Raw genomic sequence first — 15,155 nt, 5'->3', positions numbered from 1 at the left:
ACATAGAGAAAAATTCAAATAAGAAAAAATGTATTGTTTCATTTAATTCATTACACCATATTAAAAACTAGGACCTCACAACAAAAAAATATACGGCACCATTTGTAAAAGTTAATAATAAAAAATTATTTGGTGCGTATAAGATAAAGTAAATTTGTTTATGTATTATAATTAATAGATTGAAATATTTGGTAAAGTACTAGTAATTGGATATAGTCATGATTAAAAAAAAGTTAGATAATTGAAATATCGTGATAAAAGAAATTAAGGCCGAAATATACAAAAAGGTAATTAAAATAAATTAAAGGGAATGTGATCGTTAAGGAAAGTGGTAGTACAATGCTAATGTGGGATAACAATAACCCAATAGGTTCAAAGGGTCACAAAGTGTGAGGTTTGAACAAATTGGATGATTTGGTATCACCAAATTTGGAAAAAGGGTGAAACTAAAATAAATTAAATATTAAAGATAAATAAGGTAAAGTCATGCTATATCCACAATATATATATATGATTTAATACAGTAAGCTGATGTTTCCAATGAAAAATTAAATTCACATATATGCATGCCCATAACAATAAAAAGGTACTCACCACATACAGAAGTAAAAAAGGCGATAAATAGTAGCTATAAAGGTGAAACTAAAAATCATACAAAACATTCTGTTCAACTAAACATTTATTTTTGTAAAACTACTTATTTTGATTATTGCGTAACAAACAAGCAATATGATTCCAACACATTATATGGCACAGGAAAAATATATCTTTTAGAAGGAAATGGGTGACAAGAGAATTTAAAGAAACCAAAGGCGTCATGCACAAAGTTAAATATAAAAGAACGAGTAATTTAACCGTTAAATAAATATGAGAAGAAAGCTTAAATTTGAGAGGGCTTTTAATGTTAAAGAAAAATTAAAGGTATAACATTTCGATTTTAAATTTTTCAGAAATTGATTACAGCTACGGATTTAATTTAAGATATAGGTTTAAAAAAAAATGTAAAAAGAAATCCCTCGATACGGACCAAAGTCCGCATCTCGGAGAACAAGGAACCAGCCAGAAGGCTCGAGAGAAAAAGCCTGTATCCAAAAAAGATTTAAAAATTCCTTAACTCGGGTAGACCAGAAAAACTACGACCAATTAAATTTAAAGAGGCGGAGAGTTTGAAATTTAAAGTAAAGGGATTGGCTAGTTAGCCCCCCTAAAATTAAAAGAGGAAAAAGAAAGGCGTGAATAGAGGGGTTGGTTAACTTTCCCCACAGGAAGTGCGATGACCGCAACGACCCTGAGAAAGGTCACCAAGAAAGTTAAAAAGATTGCTAAAATAAAAAAAGAGGAAATAACGTTTAAAGAAAAATTGAAGGCTTAAATAAAATTAGAAATAAAATTGTCACATTACATTATGTGTATATGTGACACATACTTTGCGTTAAACATTATCTAATATGAAAAAAATTCGTTTTTTGGCGAGACGAGTAATAAATATTAACATACTTTCAAAAGTGATATATCTCCAACATCAGAATGATTGTCATTTTTCGTTCCATTAGGGAGGATCCTCTACCTTCTTCCATCTCTTCCATGACAGTCTTTCTTCATTGGAGAAATATTTCCCTTCTGAACCTGGAAAAAAGAATAAAACATACTTTGCGTTAAACATTATCTAATATGAAAAAAATTCGTTTTTTGGCGAGATGAGTAATAAATATTAACATACTTTCAAAAGGGATATCTCTCCAACATCAGAATGATTGTCATTTTTTGTTCCATTAGGGAGGATCCTCTACCTTCTTCCATCTCTTCCATGACAGTCTTTCTTCATTGGAGAAATATTTCCCTTCTGAACCTGGAAAAAAGAATAAAACATACTTTGCGTTAAACATTATCTAATATGAAAAAAATTCGTTTTTTAGCGAGATGAGTAATAAATATTAACATACTTTCAAAAGGGATATCTCTCCAACATCAGAATGATTGTCATTTTTTGTTCCATTAGGGGGGATCCTCTACCTTCTTCCATCTCTTCCATGACAGTCTTTCTTCATTGGAGAAATATTTCCCTTCTGAACCTGGAAAAAAGAATAAAACATACTTTGCGTTAAACATTATCTAATATGAAAAAAATTCGTTTTTTGGCGAGATGAGTAATAAATATTAACATACTTTCAAAAGGGATATCTCTCCAACATCAGAATGATTGTCATTTTTTGTTCCATTAGGGAGGATCCTCTACCTTCTTCCATCTCTTCCATGACAGTCTTTCTTCATTGGAGAAATATTTCCCTTCTGAACCTGGAAAAAAGAATAAAGCATACTTTGCGTTAAACATTATCTAATATGAAAAAAATTCGTTTTTTGGCGAGATGAGTAATAAATATTAACATACTTTCAAAAGGGATATCTCTCCAACATCAGAGTGATTGTCATTTTTCGTTCCATTAGGGAGGATCCTCTACCTTCTTCCATCTCTTCCATGACAGTCTTTCTTCATTGGAGAAATATTTCCCTTCTGATCCTGGAAAAAAGAATAAAACATACTTTGCGTTAAACATTATCTAATATGAAAAAAATTCGTTTTTTGGCGAGATGAGTAATAAATATTAACATACTTTCAAAAGGGATATCTCTCCAACATCAGAATGATTGTCATTTTACGTTCCATTAGGGAGGATCCTCTACCTTCTTCCATCTCTTCCATGACAGTCTTTCTTCATTGGAGAAATATTTCCCTTCTGAACCTGGAAAAAAGAATAAAACATACTTTGCGTTAAGCATTATCTAATATGAAAAAAAAATCGTTTTTTGGCGAGATGAGTAATAAATATTAACATACTTTCAAAAGGGATATCTCTCCAACATCAGAATGATTGTCATTTTTCGTTCCATTAGGGAGGATCCTCTACCTTCTTCCATCTCTTCCATGACAGTCTTTCTTCATTGGAGAAATATTTCCCTTCTGAACCTGGAAAAAAGAATAAAACATACTTTGCGTTAAACATTATCTAATATGAAAAAAATTCGTTTTTTGGCGAGATGAGTAATAAATATTAACATACTTTCAAAAGGGATATCTCCAACATCAGAATGATTGTCATTTTTCGTTCCATTAGGGAGGATCCTCTACCTTCTTCCATCTCTTCCATGACAGTCTTTCTTCATTGGAGAAATATTTCCCTTCTGAACCTGGAAAAAAGAATAAAACATACTGTAAAAGTTAATAATAAAAAATTATTTGGTGCGTATAAGATAAAGTAAATTTGTTTATGTATTATAATTAATAGATTGAAATATTTGGTAAAGTACTAGTAATTGGATATAGTCATGATTAAAAAAAAGTTAGATAATTGAAATATCGTGATAAAAGAAATTAAGGCCGAAATATACAAAAAGGTAATTAAAATAAATTAAAGGGAATGTGATCGTTAAGGAAAGTGGTAGTACAATGCTAATGTGGGATAACAATAACCCAATAGGTTCAAAGGGTCACAAAGTGTGAGGTTTGAACAAATTGGATGATTTGGTATCACCAAATTTGGAAAAAGGGTGAAACTAAAATAAATTAAATATTAAAGATAAATAAGGTAAAGTCATGCTATATCCACAATATATATATATGATTTAATACAGTAAGCTGATGTTTCCAATGAAAAATTAAATTCACATATATGCATGCCCATAACAATAAAAAGGTACTCACCACATACAGAAGTAAAAAAGGCGATAAATAGTAGCTATAAAGGTGAAACTAAAAATCATACAAAACATTCTGTTCAACTAAACATTTATTTTTGTAAAACTACTTATTTTGATTATTGCGTAACAAACAAGCAATATGATTCCAACACATTATATGGCACAGGAAAAATATATCTTTTAGAAGGAAATGGGTGACAAGAGAATTTAAAGAAACCAAAGGCGTCATGCACAAAGTTAAATATAAAAGAACGAGTAATTTAACCGTTAAATAAATATGAGAAGAAAGCTTAAATTTGAGAGGGCTTTTAATGTTAAAGAAAAATTAAAGGTATAACATTTCGATTTTAAATTTTTCAGAAATTGATTACAGCTACGGATTTAATTTAAGATATAGGTTTAAAAAAAAATGTAAAAAGAAATCCCTCGATACGGACCAAAGTCCGCATCTCGGAGAACAAGGAACCAGCCAGAAGGCTCGAGAGAAAAAGCCTGTATCCAAAAAAGATTTAAAAATTCCTTAACTCGGGTAGACCAGAAAAACTACGACCAATTAAATTTAAAGAGGCGGAGAGTTTGAAATTTAAAGTAAAGGGATTGGCTAGTTAGCCCCCCTAAAATTAAAAGAGGAAAAAGAAAGGCGTGAATAGAGGGGTTGGTTAACTTTCCCCACAGGAAGTGCGATGACCGCAACGACCCTGAGAAAGGTCACCAAGAAAGTTAAAAAGATTGCTAAAATAAAAAAAGAGGAAATAACGTTTAAAGAAAAATTGAAGGCTTAAATAAAATTAGAAATAAAATTGTCACATTAAATTATGTGTATATGTGACAATACCCGGACAGACCGGAAATTTTTATAAAATTTTCGAAGTCGTAAGAAAATTTTAATTTTAAACAAATATTAATTAAAAATCAAAATATAAGAATTTTCCTCAAACAACAAATGTTCCGAAAAGTATGAAGACAGAAATTGCCTAAAATTCGAAATAACGAAAAAATTATTTTTTTTTTAAAAAACTTGTCTCAAAATTAAGACCATAAAATAAAAAATCAAAACTTAGCATTAGAAAGTAAAAGTAGAAAAAGATATAAAATTGTAAAAAGAGTCACCCATTTCTGTACACAGCTCTGAATTTCTGTACATAGCTAACAACAATTGTTACAGGCGGAAAATCCATGTTCACATAACTCTTTCATGAACACTGGAAAGAAAAACACAGAAACAGCAGTAATAGTTCGTATAAGCACAAAAAAAAAACAATTTAAATCAACACTAATAACAAATGATTATATGGTGAGCAAATATTGTTAAGGGCAACAAATTGGAAACATCAGTGAAAGTTTAAAAAAAAATTAAAACATGGATCTCAAACATATTGTGACGCAACTAAAGCGAGGAAGAAAAAAACGAATAAGACTAAATAAAACAAAAAGAAAGTAAATACAATTACTAATAATTGTCGTTTAAAATGACATAAAAGAAGAAATTATAACATTAAATTGGAATCAAAAGTAAAATTCGATTGCATTTAGCCATAAATAAATACATTGTCAATTAGTAATATCAACATAATTATGAAATTTTGATTGGAAACGTCGTTTAGAACGCACTATGTTTGAGATAATCATACATTGAATTCATTGAACATAAAATATGTGAACCAAAAATACGCTAAACAGAATTAAGTTAACCATACACTCTAATAAAATTAAAAATTAATTAGACATTGTGATAAAAGGATTGGAGAAAAAAAATTGTTCATTAAATAAGCAATGTAACTTTTAAATTGCTGACAGAAAACTAAGTACTTAAAATGAATAAAATAAATTAAGAATTATTCTCATATTCATAAATATAAGGTTTTACAAAAAGTATATATAAAGAACATCTTATCTAAGAAACATCTCATTTACTGATAAAAAAATTATCGCAATTAATTAAATTGCAAGTTGAGAATAACAGGTATTGTACATTAAAGACTCAAAGTTTATTGTGTGATTGATAAGTCTTTTTTTTTTTTGAAAAAAAAAAAAAAAGAGTCTCAGCTTGAAAAAGGAAGATAAGAGAAATATCTTTCCCTTTTTTTTTTGTTGAGGAAGTTGGGGGGAGGGGGATTTTCTTGACACAGTTTTATTGAAGTCAACAAGCAGGGTTCTGATGGTAGTCCTTGAGGTTGCCCCACAGAAGGACAATCTTATCTGGTTATTTGATCCTTTTCTCCACAGGACTCTCCCTTCAACCTTGGACATTGTGGGGAAGGGTTCCCTTCTGCAGGTGTTTTCCCCAATTAACGAAATTGATGAAACAGGAATCGACCAGGGGTTTTACAACATCCTGTCGTGGAAGAGGCCATAAAAATCTGTCTAAGCACTCCAGAGAAAGTAAGTAGTAAAATTCATGCTGTGTGCGATTTCAACTGGACAGCGCTTTCTCCTTCACCCCATGACCTTAGATAAGAGACCATGTCCTAGAACATACATCCATGAGACAAAAACGGTAGTTGAAAATGAGGGTTCAAAAGTTATTCATTAGAGGGGAGATTCTTCTTCTTGAAATTCTCAGAGCATGGAATGATGAGGAATAAAATAGGAAATTGTCCCTTTTCACACAAATATGCTTAATAAGAAAACCTTTGTTTCATGATCAGGAATTGTGATAAAATAAAATATCAGTACAATTACAAATTTGAGATATTTGAAGAAATATCTATTTGATAAATAGCACTTAAGATATACACTATAAACACAAAATTATTGCAATTTATGTTAAAACTATATTATTGAGCATAATCGAACGAATGAAGAAAAATATAAAATGTCCAGTCACTTAAATTCAATACAACATAAGATTACAAAAAATTAGAAATTGATTTGAAAGTATACTAAAAAAATTAAAAAATAAAGACAGAGTGTATGGTTACGTACATTAAATATTATTCATTTCAATCACATTTACAAAGAATTCGCAAAATTCGTGATAAACACAGTTAAAAAAAATGATTGGTAGTGACATTAATTTATTAAATTTGAGATTATTATTATTATATAAATTCGATGATGCATTTAAAGATTTAGTTTACACAATTTGTATATTAATTGGTTAGGAAAATGCATACAAAAAATCTTGTATAAATATTTTTTTTTTTATAGTTCAGCATGTGACCCTTTGTATATTTACTCATTTATACAAATAGTCATTAAATAATTAAAGCATCGTTAATTATAAAAGATTTTGTAAATAACGTACTATTATAACAACAATCTTAAAAAAAATGATGGTAACAAACAAAATTGTTTTACGAAAGAAAATATTCATATAATTAAAAAAAAATTTTTTTTTTTTTAAATACATTTAACAAATGAAGGAATGTTCTTAAACAAAGCAAAAAAATAGTTGTTTTACCTCAAAAGATACTTCATTATTATTTTAAAATAATGAAGGTAAATTATAAAAGTCATTTACTTTATTAAATATTAATATATATATTCAAATTATTTAACCAGGAATCAACAAGTTACGCAGATGATTTTTCCCATAGAGCATCAACACAATTTAATTTATTTAATAATTCACTTGAATCATTATTTTTTTTTTTTTTTTTTTTTTTATATATCATCTGGTTTCTTTAACCAGGAAAACATAATTTATCATCTGGTTTCTTTGACCAGGAATAACCTTCTGATTCATTTTTGATCAGGAAAATAAAAATAAAAATTAACTTCTGGTTCTATTTTGACCAGGGAGAATTCAAAAAAAAATTTTCTGGCTTAATTAACCAGCAAAAAAAAAATAAAAAGTAAGAAGAAAATTCCTTAATGAATAAAACCTTAATTAACAGTGGACCAGGGTTTGAACCTGGGCTTTTGCAATGACGCAATGTACTTCATTTATACTATCGTATTAACCAACGTTAAACATCAGGAAGAACCTCTTAAAAATAATATCATTCCCGAAAAATCGTTGAGCTCAGGTATTACCCAGAGCAATCAGGACATATTTTATCCCAATTATATTAATAAAGTAATCCCAAATAATAATTGAGGCATCTGTATTACCAGACACGATTCAGGAAATTCACTATCCCAAATATCTTTTTTTTTTTTTTTTGTAATAATTCAAATAAACACCAAATTATCAGATACACCATTAGGGAAAAGGAAACAAAACCAATCAAATAAGCCTGCCAAATCTTATATCAAAACATAAATTCACAAAAGTTGATAACATTAAATAATAAAAATTGGGAAAGACGAAAAAATATATATATATTTTTTTTGTTTGTTTGTAAGAAAGACAATTGACCAAAAGAATAGTTTAGCCAGTAGATAGTAGAACCAAAATAACCTAATCAGGAAATTATTTAATTCTTAATATACATAAGATCACGTATAAATACAATTATGGTAAGTATTTTTATTTGTAATTATATCTTTTTTTTATATTTTATTATTCATAAATATAAAGCAAATTAACGTTTATGTAGGAAAACAATTAGAATAGTTTGAAAAAAAAAAAAACTTTGAACCATTCCAAAGAAAGATCCAAATGATGGGTAAAGTAGCAATCCTGAAAAATTACTGAAGACGTCTCTTCAGCTTGGTATGGCCAGCATACAACAAAACTTAAAACAAAATTGGGACTCAGTCCATCAATATGGAAACTTTGATTAATTTAGTTCAAAATAAAATATTTTTCATGTAGAATAATAGAACAAAATACACAACTTATTAGATTGTCTAAAAAATTATAATCAAAGCACCTTGTTTTGTAAAATTAGCACTATTAAATAATATACATTACAGTTGATAGGAGCTAAAATATATATAAATACAAAATAAATCACTTTTGTAATATTATATTAATATGCCTATTTAAATAGTAAGATACACTGCTAGATATAGTTTAATAAACAATTTGAGAATATTTTATGACATTCTTATAAATATATATATCAATTTTATCACTACCAAATCAAATAGCAAAATACATAGAGAAAAATTCAAATAAGAAAAAATGTATTGTTTCATTTAATTCATTACACCATATTAAAAACTAGGACCTCACAACAAAAAAATATACGGCACCATTTGTAAAAGTTAATAATAAAAAATTATTTGGTGCGTATAAGATAAAGTAAATTTGTTTATGTATTATAATTAATAGATTGAAATATTTGGTAAAGTACTAGTAATTGGATATAGTCATGATTAAAAAAAAGTTAGATAATTGAAATATCGTGATAAAAGAAATTAAGGCCGAAATATACAAAAAGGTAATTAAAATAAATTAAAGGGGATGTGATCGTTAAGGAAAGTGGTAGTACAATGCTAATGTGGGATAACAATAACCCAATAGGTTCAAAGGGTCACAAAGTGTGAGGTTTGAACAAATTGGATGATTTGGTATCACCAAATTTGGAAAAAGGGTGAAACTAAAATAAATTAAATATTAAAGATAAATAAGGTAAAGTCATGCTATATCCACAATATATATATATGATTTAATACAGTAAGCTGATGTTTCCAATGAAAAATTAAATTCACATATATGCATGCCCATAACAATAAAAAGGTACTCACCACATACAGAAGTAAAAAAGGCGATAAATAGTAGCTATAAAGGTGAAACTAAAAATCATACAAAACATTTTGTTCAACTAAACATTTATTTTTGTAAAACTACTTATTTTGATTATTGCGTAACAAACAAGCAATATGATTCCAACACATTATATGGCACAGGAAAAATATATCTTTTAGAAGGAAATGGGTGACAAGAGAATTTAAAGAAACCAAAGGCGTCATGCACAAAGTTAAATATAAAAGAACGAGTAATTTAACCGTTAAATAAATATGAGAAGAAAGCTTAAATTTGAGAGGGCTTTTAATGTTAAAGAAAAATTAAAGGTATAACATTTCGATTTTAAATTTTTCAGAAATTGATTACAGCTACGGATTTAATTTAAGATATAGGTTTAAAAAAAATGTAAAAAGAAATCCCTCGATACGGACCAAAGTCCGCATCTCGGAGAACAAGGAACCAGCCAGAAGGCTCGAGAGAAAAAGCCTGTATCCAAAAAAGACTTAAAAATTCCTTAACTCGGGTAGACCAGAAAAACTACGACCAATTAAATTTAAAGAGGCGGAGAGTTTGAAATTTAAAGTAAAGGGATTGGCTAGTTAGCCCCCCTAAAATTAAAAGAGGAAAAAGAAAGGCGTGAATAGAGGGGTTGGTTAACTTTCCCCACAGGAAGTGCGATGACCGCAACGACCCTGAGAAAGGTCACCAAGAAAGTTAAAAAGATTGCTAAAATAAAAAAAGAGGAAATAACGTTTAAAGAAAAATTGAAGGCTTAAATAAAATTAGAAATAAAATTGTCACATTACATTATGTGTATATGTGACACATACTTTGCGTTAAACATTATCTAATATGAAAAAAATTCGTTTTTTGGCGAGACGAGTAATAAATATTAACATACTTTCAAAAGTGATATATCTCCAACATCAGAATGATTGTCATTTTTCGTTCCATTAGGGAGGATCCTCTACCTTCTTCCATCTCTTCCATGACAGTCTTTCTTCATTGGAGAAATATTTCCCTTCTGAACCTGGAAAAAAGAATAAAACATACTTTGCGTTAAACATTATCTAATATGAAAAAAATTCGTTTTTTGGCGAGATGAGTAATAAATATTAACATACTTTCAAAAGGGATATCTCTCCAACATCAGAATGATTGTCATTTTTTGTTCCATTAGGGAGGATCCTCTACCTTCTTCCATCTCTTCCATGACAGTCTTTCTTCATTGGAGAAATATTTCCCTTCTGAACCTGGAAAAAAGAATAAAACATACTTTGCGTTAAACATTATCTAATATGAAAAAAATTCGTTTTTTAGCGAGATGAGTAATAAATATTAACATACTTTCAAAAGGGATATCTCTCCAACATCAGAATGATTGTCATTTTTTGTTCCATTAGGGAGGATCCTCTACCTTCTTCCATCTCTTCCATGACAGTCTTTCTTCATTGGAGAAATATTTCCCTTCTGAACCTGGAAAAAAGAATAAAACATACTTTGCGTTAAACATTATCTAATATGAAAAAAATTCGTTTTTTGGCGAGATGAGTAATAAATATTAACATACTTTCAAAAGGGATATCTCTCCAACATCAGAATGATTGTCATTTTTTGTTCCATTAGGGAGGATCCTCTACCTTCTTCCATCTCTTCCATGACAGTCTTTCTTCATTGGAGAAATATTTCCCTTCTGAACCTGGAAAAAAGAATAAAACATACTTTGCGTTAAACATTATCTAATATGAAAAAAATTCGTTTTTTGGCGAGATGAGTAATAAATATTAACATACTTTCAAAAGGGATACCTCTCCAACATCAGAGTGATTGTCATTTTTCGTTCCATTAGGGAGGATCCTCTACCTTCTTCCATCTCTTCCATGACAGTCTTTCTTCATTGGAGAAATATTTCCCTTCTAATCCTGGAAAAAAGAATAAAACATACTTTGCGTTAAACATTATCTAATATGAAAAAAATTCGTTTTTTGGCGAGATGAGTAATAAATATTAACATACTTTCAAAAGGGATATCTCTCCAACATCAGAATGATTGTCATTTTTCGTTCCATTAGGGAGGATCCTCTACCTTCTTCCATCTCTTCCATGACAGTCTTTCTTCATTGGAGAAATATTTCCCTTCTGAACCTGGAAAAAAGAATAAAACATACTTTGCGTTAAGCATTATCTAATATGAAAAAAAATCGTTTTTTGGCGAGATGAGTAATAAATATTAACATACTTTCAAAAGGGATATCTCTCCAACATCAGAATGATTGTCATTTTTCGTTCCATTAGGGAGGATCCTCTACCTTCTTCCATCTCTTCCATGACAGTCTTTCTTCATTGGAGAAATATTTCCCTTCTGAACCTGGAAAAAAGAATAAAACTTACTTTGCGTTAAACATTATCTAATATGAAAAAAATTCGTTTTTTGGCGAGATGAGTAATAAATATTAACATACTTTCAAAAGGGATATCTCTCCAACATCAGAATGATTGTCATTTTTCGTTCCATTAGGGAGGATCCTCTACCTTCTTCCATCTCTTCCATGACAGTCTTTCTTCATTGGAGAAATATTTCCCTTCTGAACCTGGAAAAAAGAATAAAACATACTTTGCGTTAAACATTATCTAATATGAAAAAAATTCGTTTTTTGGCGAGGTGAGTAATAAATATTAACATACTTTCAAAAGGGATATCTCTCCAACATCAGAATGATTGTCATTTTTCGTTCCATTAGGGAGGATCCTCTACCTTCTTCCATCTCTTCCATGACAGTCTTTCTTCATTGGAGAAATATTTCCCTTCTGAACCTGGAAAAAAGAATAAAACATACTTTGCGTTAAGCATTATCTAATATGAAAAAAATTCGTTTTTTGGCGAGATGAGTAATAAATATTAACATACTTTCAAAAGGGATATCTCTCCAACATCAGAATGATTGTCATTTTTCGTTCCATTAGGGAGGATCCTCTACCTTCTTCCATCTCTTCCATGACAGTCTTTCTTCATTGGAGAAATATTTCCTTTCTGAACCTGGAAAAAAGAATAAAACATACTTTGCGTTAAACATTATCTAATATGAAAAAAATTCGTTTTTTGGCGGGATGAGTAATAAATATTAACATACTTTCAAAAGGGATATCTCTCCAACATCAGAATGATTGTCATTTTTCTTTCCATTAGGGAGGATCCTCTACCTTCTTCCATCTCTTCCATGACAGTCTTTCTTCATTGGAGAAATATTTCCCTTCTGAACCTGGAAAAAAGAATAAAACATACTTTGCGTTAAACATTATCTAATATGAAAAAAATTCGTTTTTTGGCGAGATGAGTAATAAATATTAACATACTTTCAAAAGGGATATCTCTCCAACATCAGAATGATTGTCATTTTTCGTTCCATTAGGGAGGATCCTCTACCTTCTTCCATCTCTTCCATGACAGTCTTTCTTCATTGGAGAAATATTTCCTTTCTGAACCTGGAAAAAAGAATAAAACATACTTTGCGTTAAACATTATCTAATATGAAAAAAATTCGTTTTTTGGCGAGATGAGTAATAAATATTAACATACTTTCAAAAGGGATATCTCTCCAACATCAGAATGATTGTCATTTTTCTTTCCATTAGGGAGGATCCTCTACCTTCTTCCATCTCTTCCATGACAGTCTTTCTTCATTGGAGAAATATTTCCCTTCTGAACCTGGAAAAAAGAATAAAACATACTTTGCGTTAAACATTATCTAATATGAAAAAAATTCGTTTTTTGGCGAGATGAGTAATAAATATTAACATACTTTCAAAAGGGATATCTCTCCAACATCAGAATGATTGTCATTTTTCGTTCCATTAGGGAGGATCCTCTACCTTCTTCCATCTCTTCCATGACAGTCTTTCTTCATTGGAGAAATATTTCCATTCTGAACCTGGAAAAAAGAATAAAACATACTTTGCGTTAAGCATTATCTAATATGAAAAAAAATCGTTTTTTGGCGAGATGAGTAATAAATATTAATAAACTTTCAAAAGGGATATCTCTCCAACATCAGAATGATTGTCATTTTTCGTTCCATTAGGGAGGATCCTCTACCTTCTTCCATCTCTTCCACGACAGTCTTTCTTCATTGGAGAAATATTTCCCTTCTGAACCTGGAAAAAAGAATAAAACATACTTTGCGTTAAGCATTATCTAATATGAAAAAAATTCGTTTTTTGGCGAGATGAGTAATAAATATTAACATACTTTCAAAAGGGATATCTCTCCAACATCAGAATGATTGTCATTTTTCGTTCCATTAGGGAGGATCCTCTACCTTCTTCCATCTCTTCCATGACAGTCTTTCTTCATTGGAGAAATATTTCCTTTCTGAACCTGGAAAAAAGAATAAAACATACTTTGCGTTAAACATTATCTAATATGAAAAAAATTCGTTTTTTGGCGAGATGAGTAATAAATATTAACATACTTTCAAAAGGGATATCTCTCCAACATCAGAGTGATTGTCATTTTTCGTTCCATTAGGGAGGATCCTCTACCTTCTTCCATCTCTTCCATGACAGTCTTTCTTCATTGGAGAAATATTTCCCTTCTGAACCTGGAAAAAAGAATAAAACATACTTTGCGTTAAACATTATCTAATATGAAAAAAATTCGTTTTTTGGCGAGATGAGTAATAAATATTAACATACTTTCAAAAGGGATATCTCTCCAACATCAGAATGATTGTCATTTTTCGTTCCATTAGGGAGGATCCTCTACCTTCTTCCATCTCTTCCATGACAGTCTTTCTTCATTGGAGAAATATTTCCATTCTGAACCTGGAAAAAAGAATAAAACATACTTTGCGTTAAGCATTATCTAATATGAAAAAAAATCGTTTTTTGGCGAGATGAGTAATAAATATTAATAAACTTTCAAAAGGGATATCTCTCCAACATCAGAATGATTGTCATTTTTCGTTCCATTAGGGAGGATCCTCTACCTTCTTCCATCTCTTCCACGACAGTCTTTCTTCATTGGAGAAATATTTCCCTTCTGAACCTGGAAAAAAGAATAAAACATACTTTGCGTTAAGCATTATCTAATATGAAAAAAATTCGTTTTTTGGCGAGATGAGTAATAAATATTAACATACTTTCAAAAGGGATATCTCTCCAACATCAGAATGATTGTCATTTTTTGTTCCATTAGGGAGGATCCTCTACCTTCTTCTATCTCTTCCATGACAGTCTTTCTTCATAGGAGAAATATTTCCCTTCTGAACCTGGAAAAAAGAATAAAACATACTTTGCGTTAAACATTATCTAATATGAAAAAAATTCGTTTTTTGGCGAGATGAGTAATAAAAATTAACATACTTTCAAAAGGGATATCTCTATAACATCAGAATGATTGTCATTTTTCGTTCCATTAGGGAGGATCCTCTACCTTCTTCCATCTCTTCCATGACAGTCTTTCTTCATTGGAGAAATATTTCCCTTCTGAACCTGGAAAAAAGAATAAAACATACTTTGCGTTAAACATTATCTAATATGAAAAAAATTCGTTTTTTGGCGAGATGAGTAATAAATATTAACATACTTTCAAAAGGGATATATCTCCAACATCAGAATGATTGTCATTTTTTGTTCCATTAGGGAGGATCCTCTACCTTCTTCCATCTCTTCCATGACGGTCTTTCTTCATTGGAGAAATATTTCCCTTCTGAACCTGGAAAAAAGAATAAAACATACTTTGCGTTAAACATTATCTAATATGAAAAAAATTCGTTTTTTGGCGAGATGAGTAATAAATATTAACATACTTTCAAAAGGGATATCTCTATAACATCAGAATGATTGTTATTTTTCGTTCCATTAGGGAGGATCCTCTACC

General features: G+C 29.8%; 1 long non-coding RNA gene across 3 annotated transcripts in view; it reads right to left on the bottom strand.

Moving 5' to 3' along the window:
* Positions 1-14,323, bottom strand: part of LOC147810888 (uncharacterized) — a 32,003-nt gene extending 17,680 nt beyond the window's left edge. For 2 of the 3 annotated variants that reach the window (XR_015432864.1, XR_015432865.1), the window contains exons 1-2: positions 14,193-14,323; positions 13,301-13,429 (exon numbers count right to left, since the gene is read on the bottom strand). This is a non-coding gene — a long non-coding RNA (uncharacterized LOC147810888). Of the gene's footprint in view, positions 1-12,858; positions 12,984-13,300; positions 13,430-14,192 lie in introns of those variants that run through there. The other variant, XR_015432866.1, reaches the window with a different exon arrangement.
* Between the last annotated feature and the right edge of the window lie 832 nt (positions 14,324-15,155).

Source organism: Parasteatoda tepidariorum, chromosome 4 (genome assembly GCF_982258835.1).
Source record: "Parasteatoda tepidariorum strain Cologne lab strain chromosome 4, Ptep-v5.0, whole genome shotgun sequence".
In the NCBI taxonomy this organism is placed as follows: domain Eukaryota; kingdom Metazoa; phylum Arthropoda; class Arachnida; order Araneae; family Theridiidae; genus Parasteatoda; species Parasteatoda tepidariorum.
Note: the sequence above shows the minus strand (reverse complement) of the source record. Positions and strands in the feature narration are given on the sequence as shown.